The sequence below is a fragment of the Osmerus mordax genome, chromosome 12 (assembly GCF_038355195.1).
Source record: "Osmerus mordax isolate fOsmMor3 chromosome 12, fOsmMor3.pri, whole genome shotgun sequence".
NCBI lineage: Eukaryota > Metazoa > Chordata > Actinopteri > Osmeriformes > Osmeridae > Osmerus > Osmerus mordax.
Window position 1 is genome coordinate 18,121,348 of NC_090061.1, and position 14,450 is coordinate 18,135,797.

Sequence of the window (14,450 nt, forward strand, 5' to 3'; positions counted from 1 at the left end):
CAAAATATGCCCCTGCCAAACTATATACAATGCTTTTAAAGTCCAATAGCATTGCTATAATTGCCAAATGTATTGTAATATCTACAAAGTAACACCAAATGTTTAGTATGCCAGCATTAAAAGCAATTTTCAGGAGGTTTTCTCAGGAGACTGAGAGCATTAGGCACGTGTGCACACGCACATGAGGGCTTGTCCCATGTCAATGTGTGTAAGTGCTGATCTGGAGTCAGTTTGGTAGGATTTGGGTATAAATAATTTCATTTAAAATATGGATTTTTATTTAAAGATATTCATGTAATTTGCATGCAAAATAGGTCTACCCGAACCAGCGGACCAAAAATTCAACCCGCGGCAACACTTCAAAAGTAGCCCAATTCCGCGGGAAAACCACGGACCTGGCAACACAGACAACACGATACAATACAAACAGACAACACAACAAGGCCATGTACAGAGTAGATAAGATAAAACGTACGTAGGGTGCTGAGCTGCCCGCTACGGAGACTGCTGGACTGTCCTGCCAGGACACGGCGGAGGGGACGACCGACACCGCCCACGATGGCCAAGAGCTTGCCCCGCATCTGTATCTTGACAAGTCACTGGCTTCCTGACCAGTCTGTCCAGCCTTAGTGTATCCCTTCCGCTTTGCTCCAGGGGCCCGTTCTCCGTACGTCGCTTACATCCGAGATCAAATGACACATCGAAGATGACATCATCATGCTAATCATGATCTGGCTAATTCGGTTCTTCCAACACCCTTGTTGTTTATGATTAGTATAGCTGGATTGAGTTATGCGCAGGGGCGGAGCCACATGGTGGCCAGGGGGGGCCACGGCCTCCATTGGTCAGAGAATGGCCACCCTGCCTTTTTTTTTTTTAAACCTTCCTGGACAGAAACGGTATAAAGCTGAAATAAATGCATTAGTATTTTTTTTATAAAGTCGTCTTATATTGGCATTTGTCACTTATGCTACAAGCCCCATATTCGCAACATGTTGGGCCACGCCCCCATCAACAGCGCAAGACACAAACCAACGTACCTGCATTCTGACAGCGCTTCAATGGAGACTAGCAGCTAACCACTGGATACCGTTAGAAAAGTGCTGCTCTGAGTGATGCAGTGTGTGAGTTTTAAAATAGTCGTTTTTGACAATCAAGTGCCACCCCAAATAAAAGACTGGCCAGAGCTGCCCCCGCCCAGAAATAATGTCTTGGCTACGCCCCTGGTTATGCGTTGGTCTAAAAGGGGGTATGTATCGATAGTAGAAACCTTGATCAGCAACGCTGCTATTGGCTGCTCACATAAGTCTATGGCTGCTCACCATGGCCAAAAAGAACCCCCCGTGTTTTCTGCAAAAGAGCAAGAGCTTGCTCGAAGGTTACTCCAAATTGGAAGATTTAACCAAACTGCAGGGAACACCTCAAAATCTGCAAAATCCAGGAGAAACCTGGCAAAAAGTAGCGACCACGTTAGATGTTTTATCGTGTATTACAGTAGGCTATTTGTCTTTGTATTTTCTTGTTTTCATAATTACTTTGTTTATCATCTAATGTCATATAATAATTTAATGTGGTTCCAACAAATTAATGATGTAAATGACACCCTCACGAGAAAACCAATAGGCTACCTCTCAAAAAGTAGGCTGGCTCGCTGTGCTAATTGGATCTATCTATCACGCAATGTGCGATTAATATTAAATTCTGCAAATTATTTGTGCACCTTCTATAAAAGGTTTTTGTCGTAAAAAACTGACAATACATGGCTGTGACAGACTTCCTGTATCACCTCTGCTTGTAAATCCGCAATCAAATCCTGTTTACATAAAATAAACCTGCTCCCGAGCAGATTCAAGTTTACGGACCTGTTGCTATGACAGCAAGTCCAGGATGAGCTTCAAGAACCGAACAATCCAAGATCATTACAAATCGTCAATCAAATCCAGCTAACTGAGTTAGCGACGTACCGAGAACGGGCCCCTGAACTACATCCGGATAGCACGTTTCCTACATTATCGCTAGCTACTTTACCATCGAGTTAACATGACTAGCGCATATTACCATCAATTAACTGGCTGTGGATAGAAGCGATACATCGAATAGTGAAGGACTTAAATATTGTGTGTCTATTCCAATATGTAATGATGGTATTCAATGACACAAATCTGTGTTCTAGAAAGAGTGGTCTGGAGTCGCAGAGGTCCGATAATATCAGCTTTAATGCAGCAGTTGGAAATCAACAAGTACAGAGCTCTGGGGTTGTCTAAGTTTCCCTACCCGCAATAGAGTTTTGGCTGGTTCACGAAGTCCAACTGGCTATCTGTCCCTCCCCAGCATATATTTGGGTGTGCTTTGCCTTCGGCAAGGGCACAACCTTTGTTCTCTCACATATATATTATTGGGTGTGCTTTGCCTTCGGCAAGGGCACAACCTTTGTTCTCTCACATATATATTATTATTGGGTGTGCTCAAGCCTTCGGCGAGAGCACAACCTTTGTTCTCTCACATGTATATTATTATTATTATTTTTATTTTTATTTCTTTTTGCCCCCCAAAAACTCAGTCAATATTTGGCCTACATAGACAACGTAGGTGTCAAAAGTTTCGTCTTGGTAGCGATTGAGTTGCTTCTATTGGAATTTACGTTCCGTTGCATGGTTTAAGCTTCAGTTAAGTTTTTGTGGCGAAAAGTGAAGCTAACGGTGGCTAATTTGCTAGCCACAGTCACTGACGTTACTAACGTCACTGCGTCACTAACATCACGAAAACACGCGTGACTACCTTTGCCAGAACATTCGTTTAGCATCTGTTAACTTGGGGGATAGCTAGGCTAACTATAGCTTTACTGCAAGGCAGCTGCAGAAACGCCACAAGAAAATAGGCCAGGGTGATAACTATTTACTCATTTTACTTTGTGATATGACACACAATTGTGATGTGTAATGTACAGTATAAGCTGATATTATTAAGGAAGTACATCTACTTTCGGAAACAGTAGTCAACTATTTCACTGAAGTATTAGCATCATGACATTAGCCTGTGTTGCCCGGGCAACACATACTACAGTAGTCTATGATGTAGCGTTATCTGTTTTCAATCGTTAAAATAAACATTCCTCACATATACATTTTCGTTGTAGGATTTATTCTGACATTAGTAAACGATTTTTTGGTGAAATTACCATTACCTGTGGTTTCAAACCAGTGTAGCTCACTGCAACGCTGTAGCTTACACGAGACACACTACAATTTGTAGTAAACAGCTGTGTACTGTAGCTAGATGTTTTTGTACTGGAAGTCAAACGGCGACAGAAAATGTTCGGCACTCCCCTTACTTAAATCAAAAGTCTATCTAACTACTAACCTGAACTTCATTGCCACACCCTAAACGTTGTCAATCTGTTCATGAAAATAATTAATTTCAGCCTAAACCGTACAACAGAACGTTAAATCCAATTCAACCAACGCCATCGCTACCAAGACGAACACAGCAGTAGTCTACTACTGTACCGTAGTAGTACAATTTACCGGGGCAGCTTCTCCACACAGGGCTATATCGCATTTTGCGTTGTTACTGACAATGATCGCTACCAGTGAGCTTTTTATGAATGAGCGATTTTCCACTAAACAAATGTCAAGCTTATTTACGTTTTGGGGGGCATATTTTCAGTTAGCAGATGGTACTGTTTGAATCGCGATTCCATCTTCTACTGCCGGGTAACGTCGTAGAATAATCTTCAAAGGGGGTTCTTTATTCATGAATGAATGCAATATGAGTAGGCTAAATGCCTGAAAATATCATGACAAGGGAAAAACTTAAAATGACGTTTAAGTCATAGAGATTAGGTCAATTTTTACACCGGTCTGCCAAATGTATTCGTTTTGATTCAACGATGAGGCTGCCTCTTGCAGGGGAAATGAGAAGACATCTATTTCATTCTACACTTCACTCGTATTTTGAGTTGTAAATGAGCAGCAAAAAAATCTATGTAATCTTTATAAATAATAAGTATGCATTTTTATATAAAATATACAGAAATATCAGTTGTAAAAATGTCATTCAAAAACGGACCCCTGTGCAACCGACGCAAGCAAGCACACCCTACAATTTCCCCAGAAATTGTACCCTCTCTAGTTGTGAGAATGCTGTTAAGCATTCTCACTATTGTTTTCCTGTTTCTCTTTATTATTGGGTGTGCTCAAGCCTTCGGCGAGAGCACAACCTTTGTTCTCTCACATATATATTATTGGGTGTGCTCAAGCCTTCGGCGAGAGCACAACCTTTGTTCTCTCACATATATATTATTATTATTTTTTTTATTTCTTTTTGCCCCCCTAAAACTCAGTAAATACTTGGCCTACATAGACAACGTAGGTGTCAAAAGTTTCGTCTTGGTAGCGATTGAGTTGCTTCTATTGGAATTTACGTTCCGTTGCATGGTTTAAGCGTAAGTTAAGTTTTTGTGGCGAAAAGTGAAGCTAACGGTGGCTAATTTGCTAGCCACAGTCACTGACGTTACTAACGTCACTGCGTCACTAACGTCACGAAAACACGCGTGACTACCTTTGCCAGAACATTCATTTCACATCTGTTAACTTGGGGGATAGCTAGGCTAACTATAGCTTTACTTCAAGGCAGCTGCAGAAACGCCACAAGAAAAGAGGCCAGGGTGATAACTATTTACTCATTTTACTTTGTGATATGACACACAATTGTGATGTGTAATGTACAATATAAGCTGATATTATTAAGGAAGTACATCTACTTTCGGAAACAGTAGTCTACTATTTCACTGAAGTATTAGCATCATGACATTAGCCTGTGTTTCCCGGGCAACACATACTACAGTGGTCTATGATGTAGCGTTATCTGTTTTCAATCGTTAAAATAAACATTCCTCACATATACATTTTCGTTGTAGGATTTATTCTGACATTAGAAAACGATTTGTTGGTGAAATTACCATTACCTGTGGTTTCAAACCAGTGTAGCTCACTGCAACGCTGTAGCTTACGCGAGACACACTACAAAAACATCTAGCTACAGTACACAGCTGTTTAGGAAGTCAAACGGAGACAGAAAATGTTCGGCACTCCCCTTACTTAAATCAAAAGTCTATCTAACTACTAACCTGAACTTCATTGCCACAGCCTAAACGTTGTCAATCTGTTCATGAAAATAATTAATTTCAGCCTAAACCGTACAACGGAACGTTAAATCCAATTCAACCAACGCAATCGCTACCAAGACGAACACAGCAGTAGTCTAGTACTGTACCGTAGTAGTACAATTTACCGGGGCAGCTTCTCAACACAGGGCTATATCGCATTTTGCGTTGTTACTGACAATGATCGCTACCAGTGAGCTTTTTATGAATGAGCAATTTTCCACTAAATAAATGTCAAGCTTATTTACGTTTTGGGGGGCATATTTTAAGTTAGCAGATGGTACCGTTTGAATTGCGATTCCATCTTCTACTGCCGGGTAACGTCGTAGAATAATCTTCAAAGGGGTTGTTTATTCATGAATGAATGCAATATGAGTAGGCTAAATGCCTGAAAATATCATGAGAAGAGAAAAACTTAAAATGACGTTTAAATCATAGAGATTAGGTCAATTTTTACACCGGTCTGCAATAATGTCACGAAAACACGCGTGACTACCTTTGGCAGAACATTCGTTTCGCATCTGTTAACTTGGGGGATAGCTAGGCTAACTATAGCTTTACTGCAAGGCAGCTGCAGAAACGCCACAAGCAAAGAGGCCAGGGTGATAAATATTTACTCATTTTACTTTGTGATATGACACACAATTGTGATGTGTAATGTACAATATAAGCTGATATTATTAAGGAAGTACATCTACTTTCGGAAACAGTAGTCTACTATTTCACTGACATATTAGCATCATGACATTAGCCTGTGTTGCCCGGGCAACACATACTACAGTGGTCTATGATGTATCTGTTTTCAATCGTTAAAATAAACATTCCTCACATATACATTTTCGTTGTAGGATTTATTCTGACATTAGTAAACGATTTGTTGGTGAAATTACCATTACCTGTGGTTTCAAACCAGTGTAGCTCACTGCAACGCTGTAGCCTACTGTACCCGAGACACTAGTGTGAGTAGCTAACAACAACTCCTCAGCTGTTTAAGTCAAACGGCAACAGAACATGTTCGGCACTCCCCTTACTCAAAAGTATTTCAATAGTTGAAACAATCTGACTACTAACCTGAACTTCATTGCCACAGCCTAAACTTTGTCAATCTGTTCATGAAAATAATTAATTTCAGCCTAAACCGTACAACGGAACGTTAAATCGAATTCAACCAACGCTATCGCTACCAAGACGAACACAGCAGTAGTCTAGTACTGTACTGTAGTAGTACAATTTACCGGGGCAGCTTCTCCACACAGGGCTATATCGCATTTTGCGTTGTTACTGACAATGATCGCTACCAGTGAGCTTTTTATGAATGAGCGATTTTCCACTAAATAAATGTCAAGCTTATTTACGTTTTTGGGGGCATATTTTCAGTTAGCAGATGGTACTGTTTGAATCGCGATTCTATCTTCTGCCGGTAAAGTCGTAGAATAATCTTCAAAGGGGGTTCTTTATTAATGAATGAATGAAATATGAGTAGGCTAAATGCCTGAAAATATCACGAGAAGGGACAACTTAAAAGGACGTTTAAGTCATAGAGATTAGGTCCATTTTTACACCAGTCTGCCAAATGTATTCGTTTTGATTCAGCCTGTCAGCTGCCTCTTGCAGGGGAAATGAGAAGACATCATATTTCATTCTACACTTCACTCATATTTTGAGTTGTAAATGAGCAGCAAAAAAAAGATGCTTTTAAATCTATGTAATCTTTATAAATAATAAGTAGGCCCGATGCATTTTTATATAAAATATACAGACCCCTGTGCAACCGACGCAAGCAAGCACACCCTACAATTTCCCCAGAAATTGTACCCTCTCTAGTTGGGTGTGCTCAAGCCTTCGGCGAGAGCACAACCTTTGTTCTCTCACATATATATTATTATTATTTTTATTTTTATTTCTTTTTGCCCCCCTAAAACTCAGTCAATATTTGGCCTACATAGACAACGTAGGTGTCAAAAGTTTCGTCTTGGTAGCGATTGAGTTGCTTCTATTGGAATTTACGTTCCGTTGCATGGTTTAAGCTTCAGTTAAGTTTTTGTGGCGAAAAGTGAAGCTAACGGTGGCTAATTTGCTAGCCACAGTCACTGACGTTACTAACGTCACTGCGTCACTAACGTCACGAAAACACGCGTGACTACCTTTGCCAGAACATTCGTTTAGCATCTGTTAACTTGGGGGATAGCTAGGCTAACTATAGCTTTACTGCAAGGCAGCTGCAGAAACGCCACAAGAAAAGAGGCCAGGGTGATAACTATTTACTCATTTTACTTTGGGATATGACACACAATTGTGATGTGTAATGTACAATATAAGCTGATATTATTAAGGAAGTACATCTACTTTCGGAAACAGTAGTCTACTATTTCACTGAAGTATTAGCATCATGACATTAGCCTGTGTTTCCCGGGCAACACATACTACAGTGGTCTATGATGTAGCGTTATCTGTTTTCAATCGTTAAAATAAACATTCCTCACATATACATTTTCGTTGTAGGATTTATTCTGACATTAGAAAACGATTTGTTGGTGAAATTACCATTACCTGTGGTTTCAAACCAGTGTAGCTCACTGCAACGCTGTAGCTTACGCGAGACACACTACAAAAACATCTAGCTACAGTACTGTACACAGCTGTTTAGGAAGTCAAACGGCGACAGAACATTTTCGGCACTCCCCTTACTTAAATCAAAAGTCTATCTAACTACTAACCTGAACTTCATTGCCACAGCCTAAACGTTGTCAATCTGTTCATGAAAATAATTAATTTCAGCCTAAACCGTACAACGGAACGTTAAATCCAATTCAACCAACGCAATCGCTACCAAGACGAACACAGCAGTAGTCTAGTACTGTACCGTAGTAGTACAATTTACCGGGGCAGCTTCTCCACACAGGGCTATATCGCATTTTGCGTTGTTACTGACAATGATCGCTACCAGTGAGCTTTTTATGAATGAGCAATTTTCCACTAAATAAATGTCAAGCTTATTTACGTTTTGGGGGGCATATTTTCAGTTAGCAGATGGTACCGTTTGAATCGCGATTCCATCTTCTACTGCCGGGTAACGTCCTAGAATAATCTTCAAAGGGGTTGTTTATTCATGAATGAATGCAATATGAGTAGGCTAAATGCCTGAAAATATCATGAGAAGGGAAAAACTTAAAATGACATTTAAATCATAGAGATTAGGTCAATTTTTACACCGGTCTGCACTAATGTCACGAAAACACGCGTGACTACCTTTGGCAGAACATTCGTTTCGCATCTGTTAACTTGGGGGATAGCTAGGCTAACTATAGCTTTACTGCAAGGCAGCTGCAGAAACGCCACAAGAAAAGAGGCCAGGGTGATAACTATTTACTCATTTTACTTTGTGATATGACACACAATTGTGATGTGTAATGTACAATATAAGCTGATATTATTAAGGAAGTACATCTACTTTCGGAAACAGTAGTCTACTATTTCACTGAAGTATTAGCATCATGACATTAGCCTGTGTTGCCCGGGCAACACATACTACAGTGGTCTATGATGTATCTGTTTTCAATCGTTAAAATAAACATTCCTCACATATACATTTTCGTTATATGATTTATTCTGACATTAGTAAACGATTTGTTGGTGAAATTACCATTACCTGTGGTTTCAAACCAGTGTAGCTCACTGCAACGCTGTAGCCTACCCGAGACACTAGTGTGAGTAGCTAACAAAAACTCCTCAGCTGTTCAAGTCAAACGGCGACAGAACATGTTCGGCACTCCCCTTACTCAAAAGTATTTCAATAGTTGAAACAATCTGACTACTAACCTGAACTTCATTGCCACAGCCTAAACTTTGTCAATCTGTTCATGAAAATAATTAATTTCAGCCTAAACCGTACAACGGAACGTTAAATCGAATTCAACCAACGCAATCGCTACCAAGACGAACACAGCAGTAGTCTAGTACTGTACTGTAGTAGTACAATTTACCGGGGCAGCTTCTCCACACAGGGCTATATCGCATTTTGCGTTGTTACTGACAATGATCGCTACCAGTGAGCTTTTTATGAATGAGCGATTTTCCACTAAATAAATGTCAAGCTTATTTACGTTTTTGGGGGCATATTTTCAGTTAGCAGATGGTACTGTTTGAATCGCGATTCTATCTTCTGCCGGTAAAGTCGTAGAATAATCTTCAAAGGGGGTTCTTTATTAATGAATGAATGAAATATGAGTAGGCTAAATGCCTGAAAATATCACGAGAAGGGACAACTTAAAAGGACGTTTAAGTCATAGAGATTAGGTCCATTTTTACACCGGTCTGCCAAATGTATTCGTTTTGATTCAGCCTGTCAGCTGCCTCTTGCAGGGGAAATGAGAATATATCATATTTCATTCTACACTTCACTCGTATTTTGAGTTGTAAATGAGCAGCAAAAAAAAGATGCTTTTAAATCTATGTAATCTTTATAAATAATAAGTAGGCCCGATGCATTTTTATATAAAATATACAGACCCCTGTGCAACCGACGCAAGCAAGCACACCCTACAATTTCCCCAGAAATTGTATCCTCTCTAGTTATTATTATTTTTTATTTTATTTTTTTGCCCCCCTAAAACTCAGTAAATACTTGGCCTACATAGACAACGTAGGTGTCAAAAGTTTCGTCTTGGTAGCGATTGAGTTGCTTCTATTGGAATTTACGTTCCGTTGCATGGTTTAAGCTTAAATTAGGTTTTTGTGGCGAAAAGTGAAGCTAACGGTGGCTAATTTGCTAGCCACAGTCACTGACTTTACTAACGTCACTGCGTCACTAACGTCACGAAAACACGCGTGACTACCTTTGCCAGAACATTCGTTTAGCATCTGTTAACTTGGGGGATAGCTAGGCTAACTATAGCTTTACTGCAAGGCAGCTGCAGAAACGCCACAAGAAAAGAGGCCAGGGTGATAACTATTTACTCATTTTACTTTGTGATATGACACACAATTGTGATGTGTAATGTACAATATAAGCTGATATTATTAAGGAAGTACATCTACTTTCGGAAACAGTAGTCTACTATTTCACTGAAGTATTAGCATCATGACATTAGCCTGTGTTTCCCGGGCAACACATACTACAGTGGTCTATGATGTAGCGTTATCTGTTTTCAATCGTTAAAATAAACATTCCTCACATATACATTTTTGTTGTAGGATTTATTCTGACATTAGAAAACGATTTGTTGGTGAAATTACCATTACCTGTGGTTTCAAACCAGTGTAGCTCACTGCAACGCTGTAGCTTACGCGAGACACACTACAAAAACATCTAGCTACAGTACACAGCTGTTTAGGAAGTCAAACGGCGACCGAAAATGTTCGGCACTCCCCTTACTTAAATCAAAAGTCTATCTAACTACTAACCTGAACTTCATTGCCACAGCCTAAACGTTGTCAATCTGTTCATGAAAATAATTAATTTCAGCCTAAACCGTACAACGGAACGTTAAATCCAATTCAACCAACGCAATCGCTACCAAGACGAACACAGCAGTAGTGTAGTACTGTACCGTAGTAGTACAATTTACCGGGGCAGCTTCTCCACACAGGGCTATATCGCATTTTGCGTTGTTACTGACAATGATCGCTACCAGTGAGCTTTTTATGAATGAGCAATTTTCCACTAAATAAATGTCACTTATTTACGTTTTGGGGGGCATATTTTCAGTTAGCAGATGGTACCGTTTGAATCGCGATTCCATCTTCTACTGCCGGGTAACGTAGTAGAATAATCTTCAAAGGGGTTGTTTATTCATGAATGAATGCAATATGAGTAGGCTAAATGCCTGAAAATATCATGAGAAGAGAAAAACTTAAAATTACGTTTAAATCATAGAGATTAGGTCAATTTTTACACCGGTCTGCAATAATGTCACGAAAACACGAGTGACTACCTTTGGCAGAACATTCGTTTCGCATCTGTTAACTTGGGGGATAGCTAGGCTAACTATAGCTTTACTGCAAGGCAGCTGCAGAAACGCCACAAGCAAAGAGGCTAGAGTGATAACTATTTACTCATTTTACTTTGTGATATGACACACAATTGTGATGTGTAATGTACAGTATAAGCTGATATTATTAAGGAAGTACATCTACTTTCGGAAACAGTAGTCAACTATTTCACTGAAGTATTAGCATCATGACATTAGCCTGTGTTGCCCGGGCAACACATACTACAGTAGTCTATGATGTAGCGTTATCTGTTTTCAATCGTTAAAATAAACATTCCTCACATATACATTTTCGTTGTAGGATTTATTCTGTTATTAGTAAACGATTTGTTGGTGAAATTACCATTACCTGTGGTTTCAAACCAGTGTAGCTCACTGCAACGCTGTAGCTTACGCGAGACACACTACAATTTGTAGTAAACAGCTGTGTACAGTACTGTAGCTAGATGTTTTTGTACTGGAAGTCAAACGGCGACAGAAAATGTTCGGCACTCCCCTTACTTAAATCAAAAGTCTATCTAACTACTAACCTGAACTTCATTGCCACACCCTAAACGTTGTCAATCTGTTCATGAAAATAATTAATTTCAGCCTAAACCGTACAACGGAACGTTAAATCCAATTCAACCAAAGCTATCGCTACCAAGACGAACACAGCAGTAGTCTACTACTGTACCGTTGTAGTACAATTTACCGGGGCAGCTTCTCCACACAGGGCTATATCGCATTTTGCGTTGTTACTGACAATGATCGCTACCAGTGAGCTTTTAATGAATGAGCGATTTTCCACTAAACAAATGTCAAGCTTATTTACGTTTTGGGGGGCATATTTTCAGTTAGCAGATGGTACTGTTTGAATCGCGATTCCATCTTCTACTGCCGGGTAACGTCGTAGAATAATCTTCAAAGGGGGTTCTTTATTCATGGATTCATCAATGAATGCAATATGAGTAGGCTAAATGCCTGAACATATCATGACAAGGGAAACACTTAAAATGACGTTTAAGTCATAGAGATTAGGTCAATTTTTACACCGGTCTGCCAAATGTATTCGTTTTGTTTCAACGATGAGGCTGCCTCTTGCAGGGGAAATGAGAAGACATCTATTTCATTCTACACTTCACTTGTATTTTCAGTTGTAAATGAGCAGCAAAAAAAAATGCTTTAAATCTATGTCATCTTTATAAATAATAAGTATGCATTTTTATATAAAATATACAGACATATCAGTTGTAAAAATGTAATTCAAAAACGGACCCCTGTGCAACCGACGCAAGCAAGCACACCCTACAATTTCCCCAGAAATTGTACCCTCTAGTTATACAGTGCAATTGAAACACAAGTATCAAAAAAGGGTTGAGCTTGTTCTCTCGTGCATCAGGGAGTTGTTCTTGCCTATGCGTCCCACCTGCTCGGGTGCCGTCTCCACCCGGTTTCAAGGTTGTTTCTGAAAATGAAGAGATAGAGACACAAAGAACAGCCTGCTTCCCACACCCAGTGTGAGACCCAATGTTTAAGCCTGAGCACACTTCTAAGTTCATAACTTTAATAAGCACAATGCATAACTTTAATAAGCACAATATATTCTTTAATAGTGTCCCCTAACCGACCCACTGGATCAGAACGTTATTTATTTTAGGCTATAATTTATATTAGGCTGATCTGAAATTGATAGCCTAATATATTCCGATGTCTACCACTATTTCAAATAGTAGCTACATAAGCCTACCAAATATGATTTGGTAGAGTGCGTTTACAGTCAGTAAAGAGGTTATTGGAGCCTATAAAAGTCTGATGCCTACAACTATTTTTTTAATGGGAGTCAACAAACAATGTACAGATTAAGACATGACGGCTTAAAAAGACCTACTAGTAGACCAGGGCCCAGTTCGTCGTAAGGGTTGAAGCTAAATTAATCAATTGTCCCTTTGGCCCGTTAACATTAGCCAGATGAGTGAGAACAGCAAATATGGTTCGTCAACGGCTGATCCTCATCCAAATCATGTGGTTAATTTCAACCAGGCTAAATTTATCAGGGAAATTGCACGTGCACGTCCTACTTCAAAAGGCAGTAAAGGTCGATCACCAAAACCGTGATTTTCTAACGGTATGATGGCGGAAAAGACGAAAGAGAGAGCGGTGATAGGCTCGCCATCCGAGCAAACTATTATAATGAGTCTCTACGAAGACAATAAGCACATGGCTAAGTCAAACACCGCCACCGCTGCCAGACCAAGACAAACAGCTTGGGAAAAAAATTGCCGATAAGCTATGCGAAAGTTTTGGGGAAATGTATAGGCTCATAAGTGACTCATTACCCCAATTAATCAGATCACATTTCTTTAAATGTGCCTGCTGGCAGTAGGCTTAATTGAAATTAATAATCGAATGAGATCTTGCTAGCGAAAATAATGATCTCAACTCTTTCAGAATAATTAGGCTAGATAAAAACAAGGCCAAAGAGTATCTAATTGATACGAATTCATAGACATGGTAGGCTACTGCGCTTATATCATGTACTATATATGTGTATATGCATGTAGGCCTATGTGTAAATCCCTCTTTGATTTCATTGACTGGGACATGGCCAGGGAATATGATGAATTGATTCATCAGCTGGTAAGCGCCAAGTACACTTTTCTTAAAGAAACGCATGCTGCGGCTTTGCCAATGTTTTCTGCATCGCCTATACTGTAGCCTATAAAAACGTAGCCTATACCTGACGCAAAAAACCTCAAGGCTATTCAGAGTCTGAAGTACAGTTAAAGTTTCAAGTAGCTTTATTGTCAATTTCTTCACATGTCAAGACATAAAAAGGAATCGATATGACGTTTCCCACTCTCCCACAGTGAAACATATAAAAAGCACCGGCACAACAGATAAGACAAGACATTTCCTAAAACATAGCGTTACATATTCACATACAGCAGCATAAGCTCATAATAAAGCATAAAGCTTGCTTTTTTTCTTGCTGCAGCGTGTGATATTTGCAATGTACGGTCCGAGAAGGTCTTGCAAATAAATGAGTCCTTGTCGGCTGAATCGATATCGCTCAAACAAGAACTCATCCGTGTGAAATAAAGGATCTTGGCAATCGCGAAGAACTCTATTGGTATGGAAAGCTATTCGAACTAAAATATAGCTCCTTCAACTGGGTCTCTCAAAAAGGGAGCAGCCATGTTATTTTCCGGGGGTGTGGCAAGCTTATCAGCTACACTTACCTTAGCCTGCTCTGGAGCAGGTTAGTGCTAATTGATATGTTACTATGGTGATTTATCGAAAGTTGCTTCCACGAA